Below are 22,401 nucleotides of genomic sequence, written 5' to 3' on the forward strand. Positions count from 1 at the left end.
TTTATATTATAAGCTGCTTAGAGCTAGTGTTAGGAAATTAAACGGGTCATAATTCATCTCTAATATCTATTTGATGTTGCTGTGACAACATCTCCTTCAAACAACTGGATTTATTCAAGTTTCAAGCCAAAAGCTCAACTCTCAGGGAGACGATCCGGTCGCTGTGACTCCTCTGAGCAGCATGCATGGGAATGAACTACAACATAAGAAGTGTTTGATTTGAGTTGGCTGTTCCAAATCCAAGAGGCGTTTTGGTCGAGAGGTTCTAGACAGATCCGCCGTAGTCATTTTGTCTGTCAATGTCAGGATACAACACCAGTAGTGTGGTTAAAACAAAAATGTGGGAAAAGGCATTAGAGAAAAATGCAGTGTTTTAACCGTTACTTTCCCCAGTAACAGTAATTATAACACTGTTATTGATTGAACTTTCAGGCAAATATGGCCTTGAGTGCATGTGTGACAGACAGGCCCGGTTCTACGAGGGAGCAAACGCATGCATTGCTCCCTCTGTTTAATATTTCACACCCTCAATTGAAATAATAAATTGCAAGGGCAAGTTGGTAGGCGCCTCTGGGGGGCCTCTCCACGCGCCTTCTGTTTTGGTTCATATGTGCAGCATATTGATGAATATTGATCAGCAAACCAGAGGGCTGCTTCATTAAAAAAAAAAGGAAAAATCAGAATATCGAGTTCTAACTAGTCTGATGTGTGTAGAGGTCTGTGTGGTTAAACTGTGGCAGCCTGGTGTTGTTGAGGGTAAATGCAGTGACCGGCTCTCCACTCCAGCGCTTTGTATATCAACACGTGTCCTGCTACCTTATTATGATGCTGCATGGATTTCATGAACCCAAGGGGAAGCTTTTCATCCAATATAAAGCAGCTGTGGACGGCAGATACTGCAGACTGATTTACTGACTCTCCTGCTTTAACCACAATAAAGGTTATTCTCAGGGTCGGTTTTGGTTAGATTACTTTGAATTCCAAGTAAAGTATTACTACTTTTTAAAGGACTAACAAGTAAAAAGTACACTTCCTGAGTAACCTTTCCCTTACTCATTAGCTTATAAAATGTTTTTAGTACCTGTCCCAATGTGGTGATTATTATAGGCCTTGTAGGATGACTCATTCTGTCTGTCAACATCTGTCTGTACAGTAATTCAAATGTAATCTGCAACTTTAAATTCTGTAATTTCCAAATGGACATCAATGATACAAGGCAATACCCAAGGATGTTCTAACTGGAAAAAAAACAATATACTGTAACATTTTACAGTATCGTATTTTTTTACAGTATTTAGTGCTTCATTGTTGTTTATGTGCCGTTATAATAAGTATTATCACAAACCTGCTTTTCCTTCCTATAAATAGGAAGGTAATCATGGAAGGAGTTATGAGCCTGTTCGCAAATGATGCACTAAACTTCACCCATATTTATGTGAATTGGCGATATGGAAGTCTGCTCCTTCACTCTCCATCTGCTTTAGTCTGTTTCTTGTTCTCTTCTAGCTGCATCACAGTTTAATCACCACGTGGAGCTGGTCCGCTGCTCTCCCCAGCTTTAAGATATCCTGCCCTTGTCTCTGCCATCTGAACCAGGTCACCGGCTTGATTTGATATTTTCCATCCGTCCGCTTTCCCTACCTTAAAGTCCCGCAGGCTTGTTTGGCTGAAATTCATGTGAAAAGTCAATGTGAATTTCTAAAGTTCACACAGGTGATGAAGCTTGAACCCCACATGCCTGCAGATCTTCTTCCCAGAAATGACATGCCAATCAAGCACACCCGCTCCTCAGAGGGTGGGGATGCGGGGCTTTGATCTGCCAACAGATTGCTTATAGTGGGAAAGTCATATCAACCCGTTCATCTAAGATTCCTTTCCTTTTCCTACTCCCTCACTTCCTTTCTTCCTTCGTCTGAGCCCAGCTGCTAGGACAGACGGTTGGCACAGATTATGTGCTAAAGTGAAGCGTTTACAGATTCAATTTTGAAAAGCCTGAATGCCTTTGCATGTCAAAGAATTTGGATATTTCCAATGACTCTTGGATTCATGAGGAAAAGATTGACTGATTGATTGATGTGTAGACTGCCATGGATAAATCAAATGTTTGAAGCTACACTGAAAAGCTAGAGCTTATAACAGCAACTAGAAAGTCCCTCATCAGCATGATTCTTTTTGTCTTTCTCCCCTCCAACCCCACCGAAGAATCTAGATTTAGATTCCGAAATATTCTTGCAGGGATTATACATAGATATTGCAATGATTTGCATGTTAATAATCACATTGGTTCTTCAGAGAGGCCCATACATATCAGTGACGTACAGGATAACCTGGACGTAGTCATCGTGACGCCACCCATTGGTTTGTGGACTGCCGTTATGAAGCCTCAAGTTCGCCGTTGCCATCTTGGCTTTTTTGCAACAAATGAACAGACGTTACCATATTTGTAATACGGAGGAGTGACGTCGGATACAGCTCTGGTAGCTCACAGTAGCCCCGCCCTAAAGCATACTCTGCTTTATGGTCTATTTGACTCTAAATGGACCATCATTTACTAAATGAACATCATGCTGTAATGAAGAAGACTGAGACCATAAACTCATGTTTACAATGTTTACTGAGGTAATAAATCAAGTGAGAAGTAGAGTCATTTTCTCATAAACTTCTATACAATCAATCTTGGTGTCTGTGATGAAGTAAAATATCTTATCATTTTATAAAAGAACAGATGACCGATGATAATGATATTTCTAGGCAATGTCGTGGGATATATGCACAAGCAAACTCTCTCACGCATGTTTAGTATGTGTACAGATGGAGTATAGATGTCTCTGTTTAGAGCATATTGTCTGAAATAAAGTTTGATTGATTGATTGATTGATTGATTGATTGAATCAGACTTCTTTTTGCAACTGGAGGAGTCGCCCCCTGGTGGCCAGTAGAGAAGCAGGCACCTCATTCCTAGCCACCGAGCGTCAATTCTGTTTGCTGGAATGACAACTGTTGTTAGCTGATTTTATTAGCTCAAGCTAGCCAGCTATTTAAGCTAACGTTACTCCATGTGTTGGTGGAAACTCGTTTTTAATGTAGCCAGCTGACTTGGTGGACCCTGTAAAATGGTTTCACGTGCACTTGAAGGTTTACACAAGTGATATGGTCCTAAAAGACTGAGGCTGAAGCTATCAAGTCCCAGGCGAAGAACATACATATATTCATAAAGCTATGAAGCCGGGGGGGAATTGTGGCTATTTAAAACATTTACGCATTACAAAACGCTGGTTTAGGTTGCAACAGTACTGTAAGTAGTGAGCTAGTTAGCCGTACAAGCTAATGTTTGCATTTTAACACAGTTTAATCCAATTCTTGCACTTTTGCTCTTGTATTTTTGGTTGAAAAAGACACCACTCTCTGACTCTTTATATACACTATATGTATTGCTCATACTACAGCCACACTGCACATATCACACTGCTTTGGGAGCTGAGAAATCCAAAGCTTGATTAGCAACCACGCCAAGTTGCTAATTGCTCCCGTAGCTGTGCCTACGGTATGATAGCATCTAAAATGTAAGTCGCTTTGGATAAAAGCGTCAGCTAAATGACTGTAATGTAATGTAAGTTACTAGCTATGATTTGGCAATCGTTGTCAATTGTCCTCCACGTGAGTCGTATCCATTGCGTGTGTTTGGGTGAATTTGAAGGTTAGTTTGGCCTTTCAAAAACTCTCCCATGTCTCCCCAGCCGTTTCCTTTTGAGCTTTATGCTCCCTCATGCTGTCCATCCACACAGTCCACCTCCTCTCACTTTCACCTCCCCATCCAACTCCCCCAGCCTCTCACTTTTTAAATGTCTCCACTTTTTTTTCTTCCTCGCTTTCCATGTCATTGAACTCCCAATTTCCTCTCACCGTTGTCCTCTGTGGCCCTGCTCTTGTCACACTTCTTTCACACTCTCATCCTTTCGGTGGCACACCTACTCAGGAAGCAGAGCCGCTGACCACATTACAGTGGAAACCGCTTTTAGTGAAACTCCATGTCAAATCATTCTTAGTGGATGATTTATAACCAGATTTCTTTCCTTTTTTTTGTTCTTTATTCTTTAAGCAGATTACCATTTACTTTACATTTGTATATTCATTACATAAAGCAATGAAACGGACAGCTTCACTATTTACTGGCTCGTTGCCTTTTCCCCTCACAAAGGGCCCCTCTTGGTGAGGCTCTGCCGGGTGCACTCAGATGAGCGGAACTCCTCGCTCACTTTGTGCCGGCGGTTGAGCGAGGAGCTGCGGGCGCTGGCGCCAATGAGGGAGGCAGGCGTCGTACGTTTGCATACCCGCTGCAGTGGCGTTTTTTGGGGCATTACGTGACCAGACATTATCGATCCACTCGACGAGGCGCTTCACCCGTGTGCATTAGTTTCCTCTAGACTGCACAAGGTAGCCTGAGGAACACCACGTTTAGCTGCTGCATCTCATTGGCGGTTTGTCATAAGCTTGGAGGAGACTCGGTTTTTCACTGAGAGAAAATGACTTTTGTTCCCCATCATTATCTCAACGTGCACGCAGCATCAGCCTCAGGTCGCCAGCCGATAAGCAGATGGGCTACCGCGAGGCAAAGTATCAGCGCAGTAAATTGAAATGAAGAAAAAAAAGATTGTTTTTGAGTTTGAATGAAGTGTCTATATATGGTTAGCGCATTATGGGTTGTATTCATTCAATCACACAACACAGCAGTGGCTGGTGGAGTTCTGAACTCTACTGAGTGCACCTTTCTAGTTATATACCATTGATGTTTATTTATTTACCACACTTTTTACTTTTCAATATTTTGTCACGTATAAAAACAGCCAAAATGAACACTGTAAGCATTCTACATGATTACTATTTGCACATTATTTCAACATTATTTGAACAGGAATGATTTTGTCCCAAGTTTATTAGCAGTTGATTAATGGAACCGTGATTACTATCAGCAGTTTTCGCTGTAGACACATTTTTTATATACCCTAAAAGCACAAGTTCTTCCTTGCTGTATAGCACGATAAATACATTAAACCCATAAATACAAACAATCATTTCACAAACCATTTCACTACTCGCAGAGTTTTTTATAACTAATCCACATTTCACTGCATCTGCTCCCGGAGTCGAGACTGATTACCAGACAATTACACAGTGATCAGCTCGGTTGACATTAGTGCCCGGTGATTACGAGAGAAGTTCAGTTTGTGAAATGTCAAAGAAGCCTAAAAGTGGTGTCTCTTTTTTTTAAATTCTGTTTTCCTCACCTGCTCTTGCTCTCTAACTCTGTCACTCTCTTTCAGTCACTTCCCCCTCTCTCAACTGAAGCTGATAATGAGTTTCATTACTAAAAGTGTTCCTCCAGTGCTTGATCGGGGGCCGGTGAAAAGGCAACAGGTCATCACGGCATTGGTTTTCCCTCCTACGTGTTTTAGTCACGGCGCAGCAGAGCAGCAAAGACGTGGCGCCGCAGTCATACCGCTACACGGCCCAGTGGCTTTATGCTAATTATATTCATGCATATTTAACCTGATCTCCTAACCGACGGGCGCTGCAAACAACTGTAATTATATTAAGTGTGAAGCTGAATAGGTGTCGCATATCTGTTGACTAAGTATGTGATTAAAAGACCGGCTTCCTGTTCAGACTATTATTGGTTGGGACATGCTTTCGCAGAAAGCCTATAAATAGACCCCCGGGAGTGCTGCTGATGGCGGTGTGTGTGTGTGTGTGTGTGTGTGCATTTACTTATCTGTGTATGAGCCTTATGCTAACAATATGATTGCACAGGTTGGGAAGATGTTTTGAGACATGAAGTTCGGGCAAATAAACACAACAAACGATGACATAAATCTTCCTTGATTGTTATTATTTGTAGATTCTGTGGTGAAATGTGGCTTGAGAGAGGAAGGGGAATATAGATTAATTATGTGCCACATGTGACGCAAAGGAGCCTGAAACCAAAGCTTGTCTCACCATAATGCACAGAACATGTCGTCTGTGCTGATGGATGCTGAGCCCTCACTGCAAGGGTATTGAATTATAACTCAGCGAGGTCCAGTTAGAGAGAATTTCCTCACGCAAAGGTCTGGAACATCACAGTAACATCTAACCTGCGCTATGATTTAGTGCCATACATATTGAAGTAGCCTAGCAGTTTTATCAACATCCGTATGTAGTCAACAACTGACTGATCTTATATTATCCATCCATCCATTTTCCTCCGCTTATCCGGGGTCGGGTCGCGGTGGCAGCAGGCCAAGCAGGCTGACCCAGACTTCCCTCTCGCCCGCAACATTTTCCAGCTCATACTGGGGGATCCCGAGGCGTTCCCAGGCCAGCTGGGAGATATAATCCCTCCAGCGTGTTCTGGGTCTTCCCCGGGGTCTCTTCCCAGTTGGACGTGCCCGGAAAACCTCCAGTGGGAGGCGTCCAGGAGGCATCCTAATCAGATGCCCGAACCACCTCAGCTGACTCCTTTCGATGCGAAGGAGTAGCGGCTCGACTCCAAGTTCCCTCCTGATGTCCGAGCTCCAGGCTGAGCCCGGCCACCCTACGGAGGAAACTCATTTCGGCCGCTTGTACCCGCGACCTTGTCCTTTCGGTCACGACCCAGAGTTCGTGACCATAGGTGAGGGTAGGAACGTAGACCGACCAGTAAATTGAGAGCTTTGCCTTCCGGCTCAGCTCTCTCTTCACCAAGACGGTCCGGTGCAGCCCCTGCTTTACTGCTGCAGCCGCACCGATCCGCCTGTCGATCTCCCGCTGATCTTATATTATCTTATCTATAAATCATATTTACTGTCACAGTTTTCAAATTGAACTGGATAAATTATAAATAATGCATACTCTTATAATAAATACATGTTATTCTCTTATTTCAACTAAAATAAGGACTGGATTAATAAAATACATACCAGAAGGTTAAAAAATTGTCTTTGCCCTGCAGCTTTACATTGTTTTGATTCTGGTGTGAAGTGATGTCAATCAAAAAAGCCAAACTATCTACGTTCTTCTCATCTTCTAAAAAGAGAAAATTGTGTGCAGGGACCTTATCTGTGGTTATTAAACCACTTGTTTCAGCTCTATTCTCTCTGTTAACATCATTGTTGGTCAGTGAATTCATGTGTTAGGATTCTGATCATATTGGGCTCTAAGGTTTATTTTCTGTGACTTCATTTCGGATGTGAGTGGGTACGTTTGCTCAAAGAACAATGCTCTGTCTCCTATTGGCGCTTCACATTAATGCCTTTAATAATCGTCACGGTCTCTGAACATATGAGACATTTTTGAACTGACGTGGGAAGAATCAACATATATATAGGATGTGTTGAGTTCTGTGTATTTTGACGGGAAATGTTTTTGGAATAAGTCAAAAACGTATGTAATCGGAGAGAAAACTATGCAGTTTTGTCAAATGGGAAAGCTATTTTTTGGAGACCAGGCGCGGCTACATGAAGGGCACCATGGTCTGACATGAGGTTTCCTTCTCACCTGCCGCTGTGGCCGGTCACTGAACATTCCTACCTGCCACCTCTGAAAACTATGTAGAACGTAAATTGTAAACGCAAGTGTGTGGCAGCAGACAGGAGAAATATTTTTAACTGAGGAATTGCCTTTTGAAAATAATGATTCTAAATATAAGGAAAACCAATCTGCCATGGTGGCAGGTGAGCTGAATCTTTTACCTGCCAGAGCTAACATTGACCCTGCTGTTGGCAGGCGGCAGGTGCTAATTGTATTCCCTGAAGGGCACACAGCGTGTCCACTCATACATCAGGCACCCAATGAATAAACCTCAAGCAACCTGTAAATGGATAACATGTTTAATCAGGACCTGGCATTTTAAGTCAAACCTGGCATTGCACATTAGCACAAGAGCCAGAAGCACCACCTACACAAGGCACACGAAAACCTAATTGCAGTGATTTTAATGACGCAATGTCATTTTTAACATTGTATGCTAACATGGCCCTCTAAGCCCTGAAAAGCCCATTTTATTAAGCTTCCGAACCGTTGACAGCAGCGGCCAAAGGCGTTGTCTACGGGGTGGCCGTCCAGTCCAATCTCGTGAACTCAAAATCAGAAATTTCTTCAAATTTGGCGAAAACGTCCACCTGGACTCCAGGATGAAACGAGTAGATCTTGGTGGTCAAAGGTCACTGAGACCTCACAAAACACTTTTTTGGGCCGCAACTCAAGAATTCATATGCTAAACATGAAAATTTGAATATCTAATTGGATACCATGGAGCCGTGCGATCACAAGGTGGTAGTTGTAGTTAAGTGCATAGAAAAATCTGGCATTCATCTTTTCGAGGCATAAACACTGTTTGTCTGTGTTCTTTTGACAGCAGCTTTGTTCAAAGCACCAACAAAGACAGAAATACTTGGAATGACCATATTCCAATTGGTGTCAGACTTTTCATTCTTCTGGTAAAATACGTCACAATAAAATCACATCAAAGCCGGCATACCCGCGCTGAATGTAAATTCAATAATGGGTTATTGACCACAGCAAAATCATGTGTAAGCAGGTTGGACTAGAGAGTGATTAAATCAGCTGTCAGACAAAGTCAAGGCTTCGTCAAGAGGTTTGGAGACTCACCCGACAAGCCCCACCGCCCCAAGCACTCATTCAGAGACACACTCCGAGGAACACGCATTGGACCTGAACACAGCCTCGTAAACTCTTCAGAAAATGACCTTGTCAGGGTAAAGCGATTTGCCCTGACGGTGTGTCCTCCTATGAGAGTGTTTAACAGACCATCAGTCCTCTGCAGGAATATGACTGACGCTGTTGACTCTTTGTCTCTGTGCTTTTATACATTTCCTTTCCAACTCAATCCCTCTCTGTGACATGAACAGTGAACACTTTCCCTGGCTACTTCTTTATCCCTTTAAGGGGCCATTTCACCTTAATAACGAAACAAAATGAAATGAAACAAAGGACATATTTTCCAGTGACAATAGCCAAGCGCATCGTTTTGGTTTAATTGACTCAAGCTTTGAGACATTAGCCTCTGATCTTGGATATTGGTTTCTGTTGAAACCCTAACGTTATGTTGAGGTCAATAGAATATAATATTTGTGGTGCTCTCAACATTAAAATAAGTCTGAAGATATTTTATGATTTTTGTTTTTTACCAACATTCTTATGAAAAGAACTAACAATGAAATTGATCCCACTAACAAGCATTGTGTCTCCAAAGCCTGATGTATCGTATTCCTCTGTGCCATAGACCTCCATTGTTGTCCACAAATGATTAAAATCAGCCACAGGTACAGGTGACATTTCCCTTCACTGTGGGCACTGTACTTTATTTTAAATTGTGTTACCACTTACACCATTGTCACTAAAGAGCTGTATTCATGGCTGAAGATAGTCCCCAACAAAGCCCCTATTCCTTTGTGTTTGAGTAACATTTTAGAAAATAAAGCTTTTTGTTGGCATTCTGCCATTATTTGATAGCGACAGCAGAGGTACAGAAATAGAAGTGTATGCCATGCAACAAGCTGCCCCGGCTGGACTCATTGTATGCATCTCACCTATACCAGGCCATCGGACGCCCAGCTGTGACCTTTTTTTAAAAGATTAACATCTACAGAAGGATTGAGACTGCCCTCCCAAGAAAGATCTATTATTGTCCAATCAGAAAGTCCTCGTGCAGGCTGTACCAACTCTTGTCCATTGGGAACAAAAAAGGAAATAGTGTGACATGTGTATGCAAACGTGGATGGAGGGGTCAGTAAAATGTTGGACTTGGGAGACCCCCTGTCCATTCCCCATTTCCTACTAACAGTCGAAGCTGGTTTGTCTGAAGCTGGACCGTTCCCTTCTGTTACCGTGCAGAGTTTAGACCCAAACCGTGATCTTTCCATACAAAGTCCCTTTTCTGCCGTATCCGAAACCAAACCTCCCACACAGCAGTGTCCGGTCAGAAAAACTTCATTTTATTCTTTCTAGAAGGTTGTTAGATAACGTATCATGTCACTTCATTTGGGGGGGACTTGTTGGAAGTAAACCGACTGGCTTGACTGTGAGTGCCGCAAACTCTTGCATGTGCGAGCCAGATGCCAGCAGCAGTGTGTGAGAAAGGATGTTTTGTAACGTGGTAGAACCTGTGTTTCTCTCTGACTCACACACGGTTCAGTACGTCTCATATCTGGACTTGAACTCAAACACGCATGCTGAGAGGATATTTGAAACGGACTCTATTGGCTTTTGTTCACACAACAATTGAGCTGCCTTCAGCTTTTGTCCACATTCGTTTGTGGAAGATAGAAGGGCAGATAGAAGAGTGAACCTTTTTATGTGACCGACCTCCAGAAACAGAATCAGTCAGATGAGCGTGCATATTTAAGATTGAAAGAGTGGTTTGGAGACAAAAAGAGAGACAGAGTAATATCGTTTCCATTTCTGCCTTCAAGCAGCAGCTGTGCTAAAGCTGATATTACCCTGTGATAGACTATCACAGGGTAAATAGGTTTGTTTAGCCTCCCGCTGATTACTTCTCTTTAAAGCACTATCTGCAGAATAATTACGGCGTGCAAATCAGTGATACTCTAAACCTGTTTGTTTTCTTTCCATGTGACTCATCTCTCTCATGTTGACAGTCTCCCCTGCGTGTCTTCTCTCTGCTACTCTACGAGCAGAATTTCGAGATTAGATGTTGGGATATTGGATGTTGTATTTTTTTGCCACACTTTGTCCCCCCCCCCCCCCCTGCTGTTCTGGAAGCTGTGCGCTCTCACTCAGCTCTTTTTTTCCAGTATGATTCGCTTTCTCTCTTCTCGTTCCCGTTCACCACGCAGCGCCGTAGAGGACGGTGACAGTCGAGAGGTGGCAGTAAATGAGAGAGTGAATGCAGAGCTTGTGACCCAGATGGAGCTCTCTTGACTGTCGTTTGCACAATGAGATCAACGATTACAACCATTCTTTGAAAAATAGACCTTTTTCCTTTCCATCTCGTGGTTTGCAAGCAAAAGCAATGACCTCATGGATCCTGACAGCTGACTACCTGTGGAGTATTTCTTAACACTGCAGACATCAGCTGGGTTGACCTCCACACCGCTATGCCTTTAAATGATATGCCTCAGTTACGCTGCATCCTCTCCACTTAACTTACTTTTTGTGCCAGCAGCTTTTCTCGATTTCTTTTTCCACTGCAGATAGCACCCCATCAGTGTTGGCGGGATCCTTAGCCGATCGCCATAGCAACACCGCATGAAACTGCCGTGACATCATCTGAAACGAGACACGGCTCTAGCTGGATCCTTTTTTAATGGCTACCAATCAGAGGGATGTCTGCACCTCGGCAAATAACCACGGCATAGTTTTGTCGGCTAAAAAAATGTGAATTAGAAAAACTGTGGTCACCATTGATGGTAGCTTGGCCGTTAAAAAAACGGGTTTGTGCCGGACGGCCTGCTGTTCTCGCTGACCAATCCGTGGTCTGCATTGTTCTAACTCCACCTTTTATTACTGACTCAGCTCGCTTGGAACCTCGACCGAGGTGGCACCAAAAAAAGGTTCCAGGTACGATCCAAAACTTTTGCCAAAGGAAAACCAAAAAAAAGAGAGATTCCAAGCGAGTGGAGTGAAGCCGCGCGGTACCATGCTGTGGAAACGAAGCTGCAGAGAACAGCTGTGTAGTCAGATCTCATCTGCTCTGCTGTATGTTATTCGGAGTCACAAACAGTAGTTATGTGTTGATGTTATTCCGCATTGGAACATATCTGATTCCATTTATATTGGACTATTAATAAATGTTCACCTTATTGTTGCCAAGAACAAGGGCTTTGATTTGAGTCTACAGTTATAATATGCACATTAAACAAATCCATGTGTGGCCTTTCCAATTGAAATGTTTCTAGATCTGCCACCGGTTGAGTCGCGCGCATTGAGACGTGAGGAATTAGCAGTTTCTCTGTTACGTCCTCTCACTACCTGCTGAAGTCTTTTTAGAGTCGGAGATTTATATATTTATTAACCCACAGCGCTTCTGGATGAGTGCTCTTCATCTTCATGTCGGCGTGGTTTTGATGAGTGTATCCATTTGTGCTCTGCTTTCAGTGGGTGAACGTTCACATACTGTCCAGCAGCAGCTGACTGACTGACTGAGGTTTGCATACTGGAAGGTCATTCAGAGAACACGCACCACCCACCTGAGCAAAAGGGGGATTTCCAAGAATCCGATGGGAACATTGATAGATCTGCCAGTAGTTCAGAGATGTCAGGGTGCATGGTATCGCCATGACGGTAGAACTCGTTCGAGCCCACACTAACTTTCATGCCCACCCACTAAGCATGAATATTTATAGGATTACTGAGAGGCCAGGGAGACTCATTAGCAGACCTAGTAGAGATCTGCTGTTTGCATTTCCTGCCCCTCCACTACTTTAAGTTCCCCTTCAAAGCCCCCGCTGGATCAGACTGAGCCGCAATAATCGCTTTTGTCCAGGATCATCTCCAAAATGAGTTGGGCGATATCTCCCCTCATTCATCAGATCCTCATTCAGCTCAGTCTTCCCTCCTGTCGGTGGAGCTGTCCGTGGTGCTCGACTCGTCCGTACTTCATGTTGTGAATGAACACGTGCTCTTATCTCTGCACATTGCTTTACGGTGCATTGTTTCTTTGGATTTTTATGCGCATCCCCTCAATCCTCATAAGACGTGGGTTAGTGCATCGATTTTGTAATCGATAGTAAAGAGCTGTTAATCAAACCCTGCATTGCAGCAACTGCCGCAAGCTGTAGTACATTCATGAGTGTGTGTGTGTGTGTGTGTGTGTGTGTGTGTGTGTGTGTGTGTGTGTGTGTGTGTGTGTGGGGGGGGATTATCTGTCCGTCCCAGGGTGCAAATCCAGCCTCAGAGAAAAGGGGGAATAAATACTGACTATCAGAGAGCCAGATAAAGAAATGCAGAGAGGGGCCGAGACCTGCGAAGGCTTTGTGTTGCACCAGCGGATCAGCAGGAAACCTGGTTAAGTGAGGGAAGGACAAGCGAGACCAAAACACTTTTGAAGGCTTTCATAGCCGTGTGTAACGTGATTTACAAGAGACAAAAAGATGGACAAATATATTTCTTTGTATTTTTTAGTACCTTTGGGGTGTCATGTTTACCAGATTGCCCATCTTAATTAAGCATGCTTACATTTGCTAATTAACACAGCTGAGGCTGATGGAATGTTAGTTTTGCTGGTATTTGATCATTAAGGAGGGTTGTAGGATATCAAATTGGAGAAATACAAATTTTGAACCGATGATGTATGAAATAAAAAGTCACGTCATGGAATGTCATCAGAGTTTTCCTGAAAATGACAAGAAAGCCGCCTCCGTCAGCTTCCATCCCGCCTCCGTCAGCTTCCATCCCGCCTCCAGCTCTCAACAAAACTCCGGTGTCTTCATGGAAAACACTATTTTTTAGCAAGTGTTGCACTTGGTGAATTTCTGAAAAAGAAAGTTCTCGATACATATCAGTCTGGACCAAAGTGGTGGACCGTAGCACAGGCCTCTTTTCATGAAAAACGGACCTTTTTTTAAGGTGTAACAGACGGTACTAGAGATGGCTCAATCTGGTAAAACTCACTTTTCAGCTCTCGTCGTGTGCTGTACCAAACAGTGGAGAAAACCATGGGAGGCTGAAGAAAAGCCTCAGCCTGCATCAGTGGAACACAGCTGCATTTGTTCTGCTAATTGATGTGCGGCCCTGCTTGACTTGCAGCAGTCTGACTGGCCTTTTAAATGCTGTATGATTGCTTGTTTGACTGCCTGACAGCCTGTTTCGGTACATTATCAACAACAGCTTGTATGCAGCAGCATTCAGTGTGGTTTCAGCTGGCGTGCTGCTGGCTGTCTGAATGCCGGCACCTACGTCTTTCTCCGTCACACTGATGAATTCTCATCCCACCTGCCTGTACAGGTCACCAGGTCACCAGCAGTCTTGTCAGCCAACAGATGCAGATGTGTTCCACCACACGGGGACAGCACGGCACGTAGACAGCTTGGTCTACCACACACACTGTAGACCTTGATGTATCTCAGTTGAGTGTGTAGCGATAACACAACACATTTTCAACACCTTAAGGTCATTTCTCTTCATTCTGCAAACACTTGTCAGCGATGATTCACATGCTGTGATGTGTGGCGTGGAGCGTTGAGTGTGTCTGAGTGGTTGTGGAACATCTTAACGGTAATATATCGCGTTGGAGAATAGATAATGTGAAATTGTGTCCTCGTAATGGGGATCATTTTTAAAATCAGCTTGGATTGGGCTTTTTCATAAATGGAATTTACGAGATCTAAGATGGATATGTGTTTTGTAATAGGTGCAAACTATACCAAATAGCCTTCCATTACATTGGTTATCTTCATGGCTGCTTTTTATTTTTTGAATGATAGATGTGCTATTTTTAGTACTGCACGTTGGTGTGGTGGCTAGCACTGTCGGCCCACAGTAAAGGGGGGGGGGGGGTTATATCTGAATGACATCACTAACGACATTATGAGTGCATTACTTTGCTGAGTTATACAAACAGTGAATGAAAGTGGAAGATGTGGGAGAGAAGCAGCGCCACACAACCATGTTCTCTCATAACGGACTTCAAAGAATAAACAGTTTTCCTCACCTCCACTTCCTTCCAGATGCGTTCATATAGTTATGAACGCATCTGGAAGAACAACATATGGAACATATGGAAGTTAACATATGTAAAAAAAACACAAGAGCAGTCGGTCGCATTTTCTCAAGTTCTGTAGTTACAGTACAAATTTGACAAATTTGATTGTTTTAGATTAAACTACCCAACAGCACATACAATAGTTAACATGAGCAATATGTCAACCACGAACAACAGTAACATCCCACTTTCTTTTGTTGCATAAGTAATAAAAACATAAAATGAAACAATATACAATAGTATATGATATGATACTCGCAGGGGCCATTTTTTGCATCAAGTGTTGTGTAAATGTAATACTTTGCTCATGTTTCCCTCGTACTTGTACCCACCGAACATTTTGAATGCAGGACTCTTGTAAGACGAGCTGTCGGCACACTACCGGCGGCTGAAAAACATGTAATGTTAGGCAACAATCTATTTCCAGATTTTATGAACGAAATGAACATCTGCTGATTGGTATTTCCAGGTGCATGTGTGTTGTGATCACATGCAGTGTGGCTGTTTGATTGATGTCTATCAGAATGGGATTCCAGAGAGGACCCTGCTGTCATCACCACCTCATTTTCTTGCAAACATCTTCCCATTTCCACCATGTGATGACATGTGGAAATGGGGGTCGGTGGGGTGCAACTGTATCCTACCATTGAGCGTGTGTGTGTGTGTGTGTATTGGGGAAAGAGAGTGAAAGATTCTTTGTATGCATGGGTGAAATTGTGCATATATATGTGTCCACATCTGCCCACATACTTTTAGAATCTGCTCATTTGTGTCTTTGTGTGCATGTGCAGCTGTTTGAAGGCTTGTGTCTTAACGTGTGTGTGTGTGTGTGTGTGTGTGTGTGTGTGTGTGCATGCTCCTGCTTCCGTCTCATATGCCTTTGAATGTGTGTGTGTGTGTCCTATTCAGCTCGGCGATGGGCACAGAGTGAACTGCTGGTGTCTGGGAGGGTGAAACAAGAGAGGGAAGGGGATTGATTCTGAGCTTTAAATAACACACTCTCCTCTCCTCCAGCTGAGTCCACCAGACACAAATCTGCCCCACACGTCACTCAACTCATCGGCATGTGTGTGTGTGTGTGTGTGTGTGTGCTTATCTGTCTGTGTGTGCAGCCCCGTCGGTCACTTAGTTTAACAAGAACAAGAGGATTGTTGGCCAAAGTAAATCGCTCATTCCTTTTAGTTGCTGAAATGAATCGTTCTTGCTGATGAACGGCAGCTCATTTGTCCTCTGATATGCTGCAGTGAAGAATGCAGCACGGGGTTCTTTCCTTTTTGTATGAGAGGAGGGTCCGCTCTGTCTCTTGGTAGCTTTCTGCTTGACAGGCTTTGTGAGAGGCTGTGTGTCAGAATGCACATGTGAAAGGCACACAGCGTTTCTCTCTCGCACTCTCATTTGATAGAGCTTATGTGGAAGTTTCTCTGGATGTTAAAAGCACAATGACATCCTCATTTATAAACTCTCCAAATGTAAGGTTTGTGATGAAACTCTACTAAGGTTCAGTCTGGCCTTTGTAACCGAGACATTATCGTCAACTGTGAGATTTCCTCTTTTGTAGAGAGCGAGGGCTGAGGTTTGTACGAAGTGTCGTCCGACTATTTCTTAAAGCTGAAGTGTGTGTTGCTCTTCCAAATGGGCACACATGGGAGGCAGGGTGAGAAGCTGACTGTCACAGAGAGAGAGAGACGAGAAGTGACAGAAGCAATTACTCAAAGAAACGAGGCCTTAGGCCAGAGGTATTCAATTAAAGTTCAACAAGGTCCAAGTAGAGAGAATCTCCTCATCCAAAGGTCTGGAAACATCACAGTAATGTCTAACTTGTGCTGTGATATATTGAAGTAGCCTAGCAGTTGCATCAACGTATGTATTTAGTAAAAAACTAATTATCAAATCAAATAAAGAAAATTCTGTTGAATAATACCTCAACACTATTTATCGTTGGTTATCAAATTGAACTGGATGATTTATAAATAATACAACCTATAATAATATGTAAACGTCGAGGGGCTGTATTAAAGAATAAATTACATCACAGAAAGCTTTAAAATAAAATAATTCTCAATTATCTTTCGGTTGTAGATCCAGAGTCCAGATACAGCGACGTCTGGGACCGGACCTACTAGTGAGCCGTGCCTTAGGCCAGAGTTCAAACTCTGCCAACTTTCTGTTGGGAAGGTTACAGACACAGCAGCGGCAGGTGTGGGGTTGTGTGGGTGATTTCCGAGGCTGTTTGGCGGTCTGACGGGCCCTTTGGTTGAGGTATACCGGCCCTTTAAAACAGGGATGCCTCAGGGTTCTGTCTTTGGCCCACCTTTCTACAGTTTACAAATAAATGAAGGACAGGAATTGTTTTATGGAGCAGCACTGACTCATGGACAATGTGTTTCATAGGTTTCAAGAGTAAAATGTCTTGTTCTTCCTAACTAGAGACGGGTTTCATTAGGATGTTATCGATCGTACTACTCTTAGATACTCCTTATCACTTCGGTTCTTCATCGTTCCTCTTAAAGGTTCTTTTTCATTATTAAATAATTGATTTATAAAAAATATATATATATTGAGCATGGTTGTGAAAGAGAACTTAATGTAAATACTGCATTCCATGATTCCACAGAGGTATTGGGGATTTTCTTGCTGAGCCAGTCCCCACAACAATCAAACTTCTCACGATGATATACAATCGTGCAATAAATGTCATCTTCATATCTTCGACAGAGAGTTGACAACAAAGGTAGAGAGAGATGAGGAGTGACATGCAACTAAGCTCCCCGACCTCTGCAGCCCGCTCCTCATCTCTGCTAACAAAAAGACCCTTGAGGCAAATTTGTGATATTGGGCTATAAAAATAATCCTGGCAGTAGATTTGCATTGTGGGTAATTGAGGCATCACGTTTTGACAAGAGAGGAAAATGTGTGGAACAAAAAAGACACCATCTATGGATCTGCTGCATCGATTTTGAATGTTGTTTTTTTTTAACTGTCAAGTCTGACAATATTACATGTAATGCTAATTCTGTGGGCTACTGTTTTTACTCGGAGGCCACCAGGGCCTAAATAACCAGGCGTCCTAGGTGTTCAGTGACACAATGAAACTTCTACGGTTTGGAACTTTAAGCTGCCCTTTCGCAAAACCTCCTTTGACCAGACTTTTACTAGATGGATCAATATGTGGAGCCCACAGAAATAAAGACTGATCATGAATGGAGTCATTCCAAACACAAGTTCAGTCATGTAATCATGAATAGTTTTTTTTTATAATTAGCTGTTGTGTATTTTCTTGTTGGGTTTTGTATATTTCAAAGGCCCATCCATTGACATGCATCGCAAACTAGAGTGGGCTCTATGTGCTGTGGCATGTGGCAAAAAGTGCGAGCTGTACGATTCATATAAAAATAGAAATATACAAACCCACACACACACACACGCGTATCAGTCAATCAGAGAAGTGCAGAGGCTGAACTGAACACAGACGACAACACTGTCATGGCTGTTTCTGCAAATTTATCTGCAGACGGCACCGGGGGGGGAGGCTTGCATGCCAGTTTGAAAGCTTAACTCCTCCCGTATATCTGCACCACATTTGCATGTTATCTGGCCTTTCCCTTTTCCACGGCTGAATAGCTGATGAATATCTGTTAGTGAGCTGCTGGTGGCTCTGCCTTCACGTCCTCTTACTCACAGATTACCGTTTAGCTACTTTCCCTACAGCCAGCACTACAGTGGCTCTGCAACACATTTGTGTTATCTCAAAGAAACGCCTCTCCTCTCCTCTTTCCTTTCCTTGCCTCTCCTGTCCTCTCCTATCTCTTGTCTCCTCTCCTCTTTCCTTTCCTCGCCTCTCCTGTTCTCTATCTCTTGTCTCCTCTCTTGTGTCCTTTCCTCGCCTCTCCTGTTCTATCCTATCTGCTTGTCTCCTCTCCTGTGTCCTTTCCTCGCCTCTCCTGTTCTCTCCTATCTCTTGTCTCCTCTCCTCTTTCCTTTCCTCGCCTCTCCTGTTCTCTATCTCTTGTCTCCTCTCCTCTTTCCTTTCCTTGCCTCTCCTGTTCTCTATCTCTTGTCTCCTCTCTTGTGTCCTTTCCTCGCCTGTCCTGTTCTATCCTATCATCTTGTCTCCTCTCCTGTGTCCCCTCCTTACCTCTCCTGTGTCCTTTCCTCATCTCTTCTGTTCTATCCTATCCTCTTGTGTCCTCTCCTGTGTCCTCTCCTAAACTGTCCTGTGCTCTCCTTTCCGCTTCCCTCTCCTCTCATCTTTTGTCCTCTCCTCTCCTGTCCCCTCTGTCCTCTCCTCTCCTCTGTCTTCTCCTAGCCTGTCCTCTCTTCTGACCTCTCCTCTCCTCTATCCTCTTGTGTCCTCTCCTGTGCTCTCCTGTCATTGTTTGCAGGAAATTAAATTGGCTAAATGTCTCTAGTTTCTGAACATCTTTGTAAACGGGTTGATCCCTTCATTTTTTATGAGAGCATATTCTTTGTATCCTGTTCTGCTTCTTTATTATTATCGCTGACTAACAGAAATGAGTGATGGTTTCTTATTAATTCTCTGGAGTAGTGATGCATGGCAACCTTTACCAGCGGTTCAGAAAAGGTTGTAAACAGGAAAGTATCAGCAATATGTATGCATGCAAGTTCAGAGAACAGCGCCTGCCTTTCAAAAACTACATGTTTGTAAAAGTACTGGCACTTCATCAGCTTTCTCTCTGGCCTCTGTCATGCTCAGCGGTTCGGGCAAAGAGGAAAACTGTGAGTCTGTTTGGTTTCCCAGCGCTGGGAGACTTGGCTGCAGCAGAAGTGCACTTACAAACAAACATCTCTCTGTTAGGTGAGATAACTGCTCTCTGGTGACCATTTACTGGCCTGCACCTGTGAGATAATGTGAAACTAAGCTTATTGTGTCATCAAATGGCAATTCATTTGTTCACCCATCCATCTATCCACTGATCAATACCTCCATCATGCTGCTTATCCCAGTCCGGTGGCAGGGTGAAAAGAGCAGAGCGCCCTTTACCCCCCAGCGATGTCCTCCACTATTTTCATTAAGTGCCTCCTGGATTCATCCTCGGTGTTTGTTCCGGTAACACCACAACAGGAAGGCGACCGGGAGCGAGAATCAGTGGCTAAATATAGAACTCCGGCATGTGTGGCTTTACCACAATCCGACACAATTCCGATACAATTGAGATTCCTTAAAACCGGTCCACCAATTTGGTCCAGATTTAAACAGACAGACAGTGTACATTTACAGTACATTACATTCATTTTGCCGTTTTTGTCCAAAGCCACTTCATATAATTGCATTCAAGCCACGTAGGATGGATTGCCACCATGAGATTGAAATTTGTGATTTTGAGTGAAATGCCTATTGGATGAACAGTCATGACATTTTATTCACATATGGGATGAACTGTGATCACTGTGGTGACCCCCTGTTACCCGACCCGCCAGGTGCTTTGTTACACAGAACCATCTGAGAAGCCGCCATTGGAAACTGCTTGAATAAAGGCGGCCACTTTCAGAAAAATACGTGGCAGTTGATTGGATGAACCAGCTTGTCAATCAAACTCTTGCCAAAGCGAGTCAAGAGCGAAAAACATCTTTCCTATAAAAAAAAAAGCCTTCAGTGTCGATTTTTGCTCTTCTTTCAGTGAGGAAATACTATCCTGTCCCGATAGAGCTGATGCTATTGCAGCATCTTCGCTAACCTCTTTGGGAGCCGCCATTGTTGTTTTGAACAACAGTCGCCTCTCTGTGTCTAAGCCACGCCCATAGTTACCAGTAGCTCATCACAGGACTCGAACACATTACGTGAAGCCTGACAGGAGGAATCTTCCTGAGATATCGTGACATCGCGAGAATCAAGCTGTGGTGCAATGGAAGGCCCCCTGACCTCTCCTCTAGAGCCATCATGAGGTCAAAATTGACTTTGGTTTGCAAAAACTTCCCCATCAACCTCAGTTGTGCTCAGCACTAACACGAAGCACTAAGGAGCACTGCATCGATTTAGTGTTGCACTTCTATATTATTGTCAGATAGACAAAATAGATGCAGCAGAACCAGCGATAAGGTCTTTTCAATTACATGCATTCTTCATTCTTTTCAAAACCTATTGTTAGCATGCTAGTTAGATAGGTAGCACCAGGCGGCAACCTCCTGTTCGGCAGAGTGAAGCCAATGTGGAAGTGTCTTAAAACTTGCATCCTCTCTACTTCGGTGGCAAAAGAAGTCTGATTGTATAGAAGTCTATGAGAAAATGACTCTACTTCTCTCTTGATTTATTACCTCAGTAAACATTGTAAACATGAGTTTATGGTCTCAATCTCTAGTTTCAAGTCTTCTTCAATACAGCATGATGTTCATTTAGTAAATGATGGTCCATTTAGAGTCAAACAGACCATAAAGCAGAGTATGATTTAGGACGGGGCTACCTTGTGATTGACAGGTTGCTACCCTACCGGAGCCGTATACAGCGTCTCTATGTCACTCTTCCACCGTCCAAATACAGTAACTTATGTTCATGACTTCAAAACATCAGTCCACAAACCAATGGGTGACGTCATGATGACTACGTCCACTTATATACAGTCTATGGGTAGCACTTTAGCATTTAGCTCAATAGACAAGAACAGCCCCACAGAGCCCCCAGCAGGCCTGTGGACATTTGTCTTGTTTGTCTAGCTTTGAAACAAACAAAGACTCATTTCAGCAAAGCTGCCTCAGCACGAGAAGACTGTAGAGATCAAATCAAAACTGTTCCTTCCCACAATGCTCAGTCCTGTCTGGCCTAATGTCCACTTGGAATGAGTGGGAGAAATGCCCCCTTCACCTTTCCATCCATGCTTTCCATCCACGAGTGAGAAACTACAATTTAAGACTTTTAAGCTGCCGCATTGCAGAGAAGGAAACTACTACTTATGGGTACTTAACATCCGATCATTTGTAGCATTCTGCACTCATTTGCATTACGTCCATGCAGCACATGTTTTATTGCTTGTTCTGTGCTGTATTTTGTTACCTTTGCCTGAATTTGCAGCTCATGTCCCTCGACGATGCCCTCTGCAGCAGAGACGTGGAGGAGTACGAAATGGGAAGTGTCACTGCGTATCGCTGTCCCAAATATAGAAATTGAATCTGCTGTTGGGTAGTGGGGTTCAAGCCAGAGAAAGAGGGAGGAGGGGGGGGGGGGGTAGAGAGAGTGAGGGAGGTCCTGAGGCAGACCTTGTTGTGCTGTCAAATACAGATCCCTCTAGGATGAACTCTGATTTCTTTCTATATTTCATGTCTGGATGTGATATGATGTGTTTTACTGCACACGTTTTAGGTTTGCACACAAAGCCAAAGACATATTTCTAATACATATTTAATAAGTATTTATTTTTTCTCTCTCTGCTTAGCAGTGACCTTCTCCGTTATGTGTTGCCTATTCATTTGATGTTGTTTTAGGTGGTGTACAAAAACAAAGACTAATACAGGCCAAGCAAGGATTGTTAACCCTTCACATTCTGGGAGTCATAGAGACAAGGTTAAGAGTAGTGAGTGACAAGTCAGCAGGCGGTCAATGGCAGTATACAACGGGTAATCAAAGATGTGTTTAAGTGTGAGTCCCCACAACCACGAGAGGTCCATGAGCATGCAGCCATAACCGGGTACCCAAATTATGATGCAGTGTGCTGCAGCAGAATACGAGATTAGCCGTGGACAGACACAGAGGT

At 43.4% G+C, this 22,401-nt stretch overlaps 1 protein-coding gene across 1 annotated transcript in view; it reads left to right on the forward strand.

Moving 5' to 3' along the window:
• klhdc8b (kelch domain containing 8B) overlaps nt 1-22,401 on the forward strand; it is a gene marked incomplete at both ends in the record, with an annotated part of 130,554 nt that overhangs the window by 95,991 nt on the left and 12,162 nt on the right. The gene's annotated exons all lie outside the window — the stretch shown is intronic.

Source organism: Pholis gunnellus (genome assembly GCF_910591455.1).
Source record: "Pholis gunnellus genome assembly, chromosome: 2".
NCBI classification, from domain to species: domain Eukaryota; kingdom Metazoa; phylum Chordata; class Actinopteri; order Perciformes; family Pholidae; genus Pholis; species Pholis gunnellus.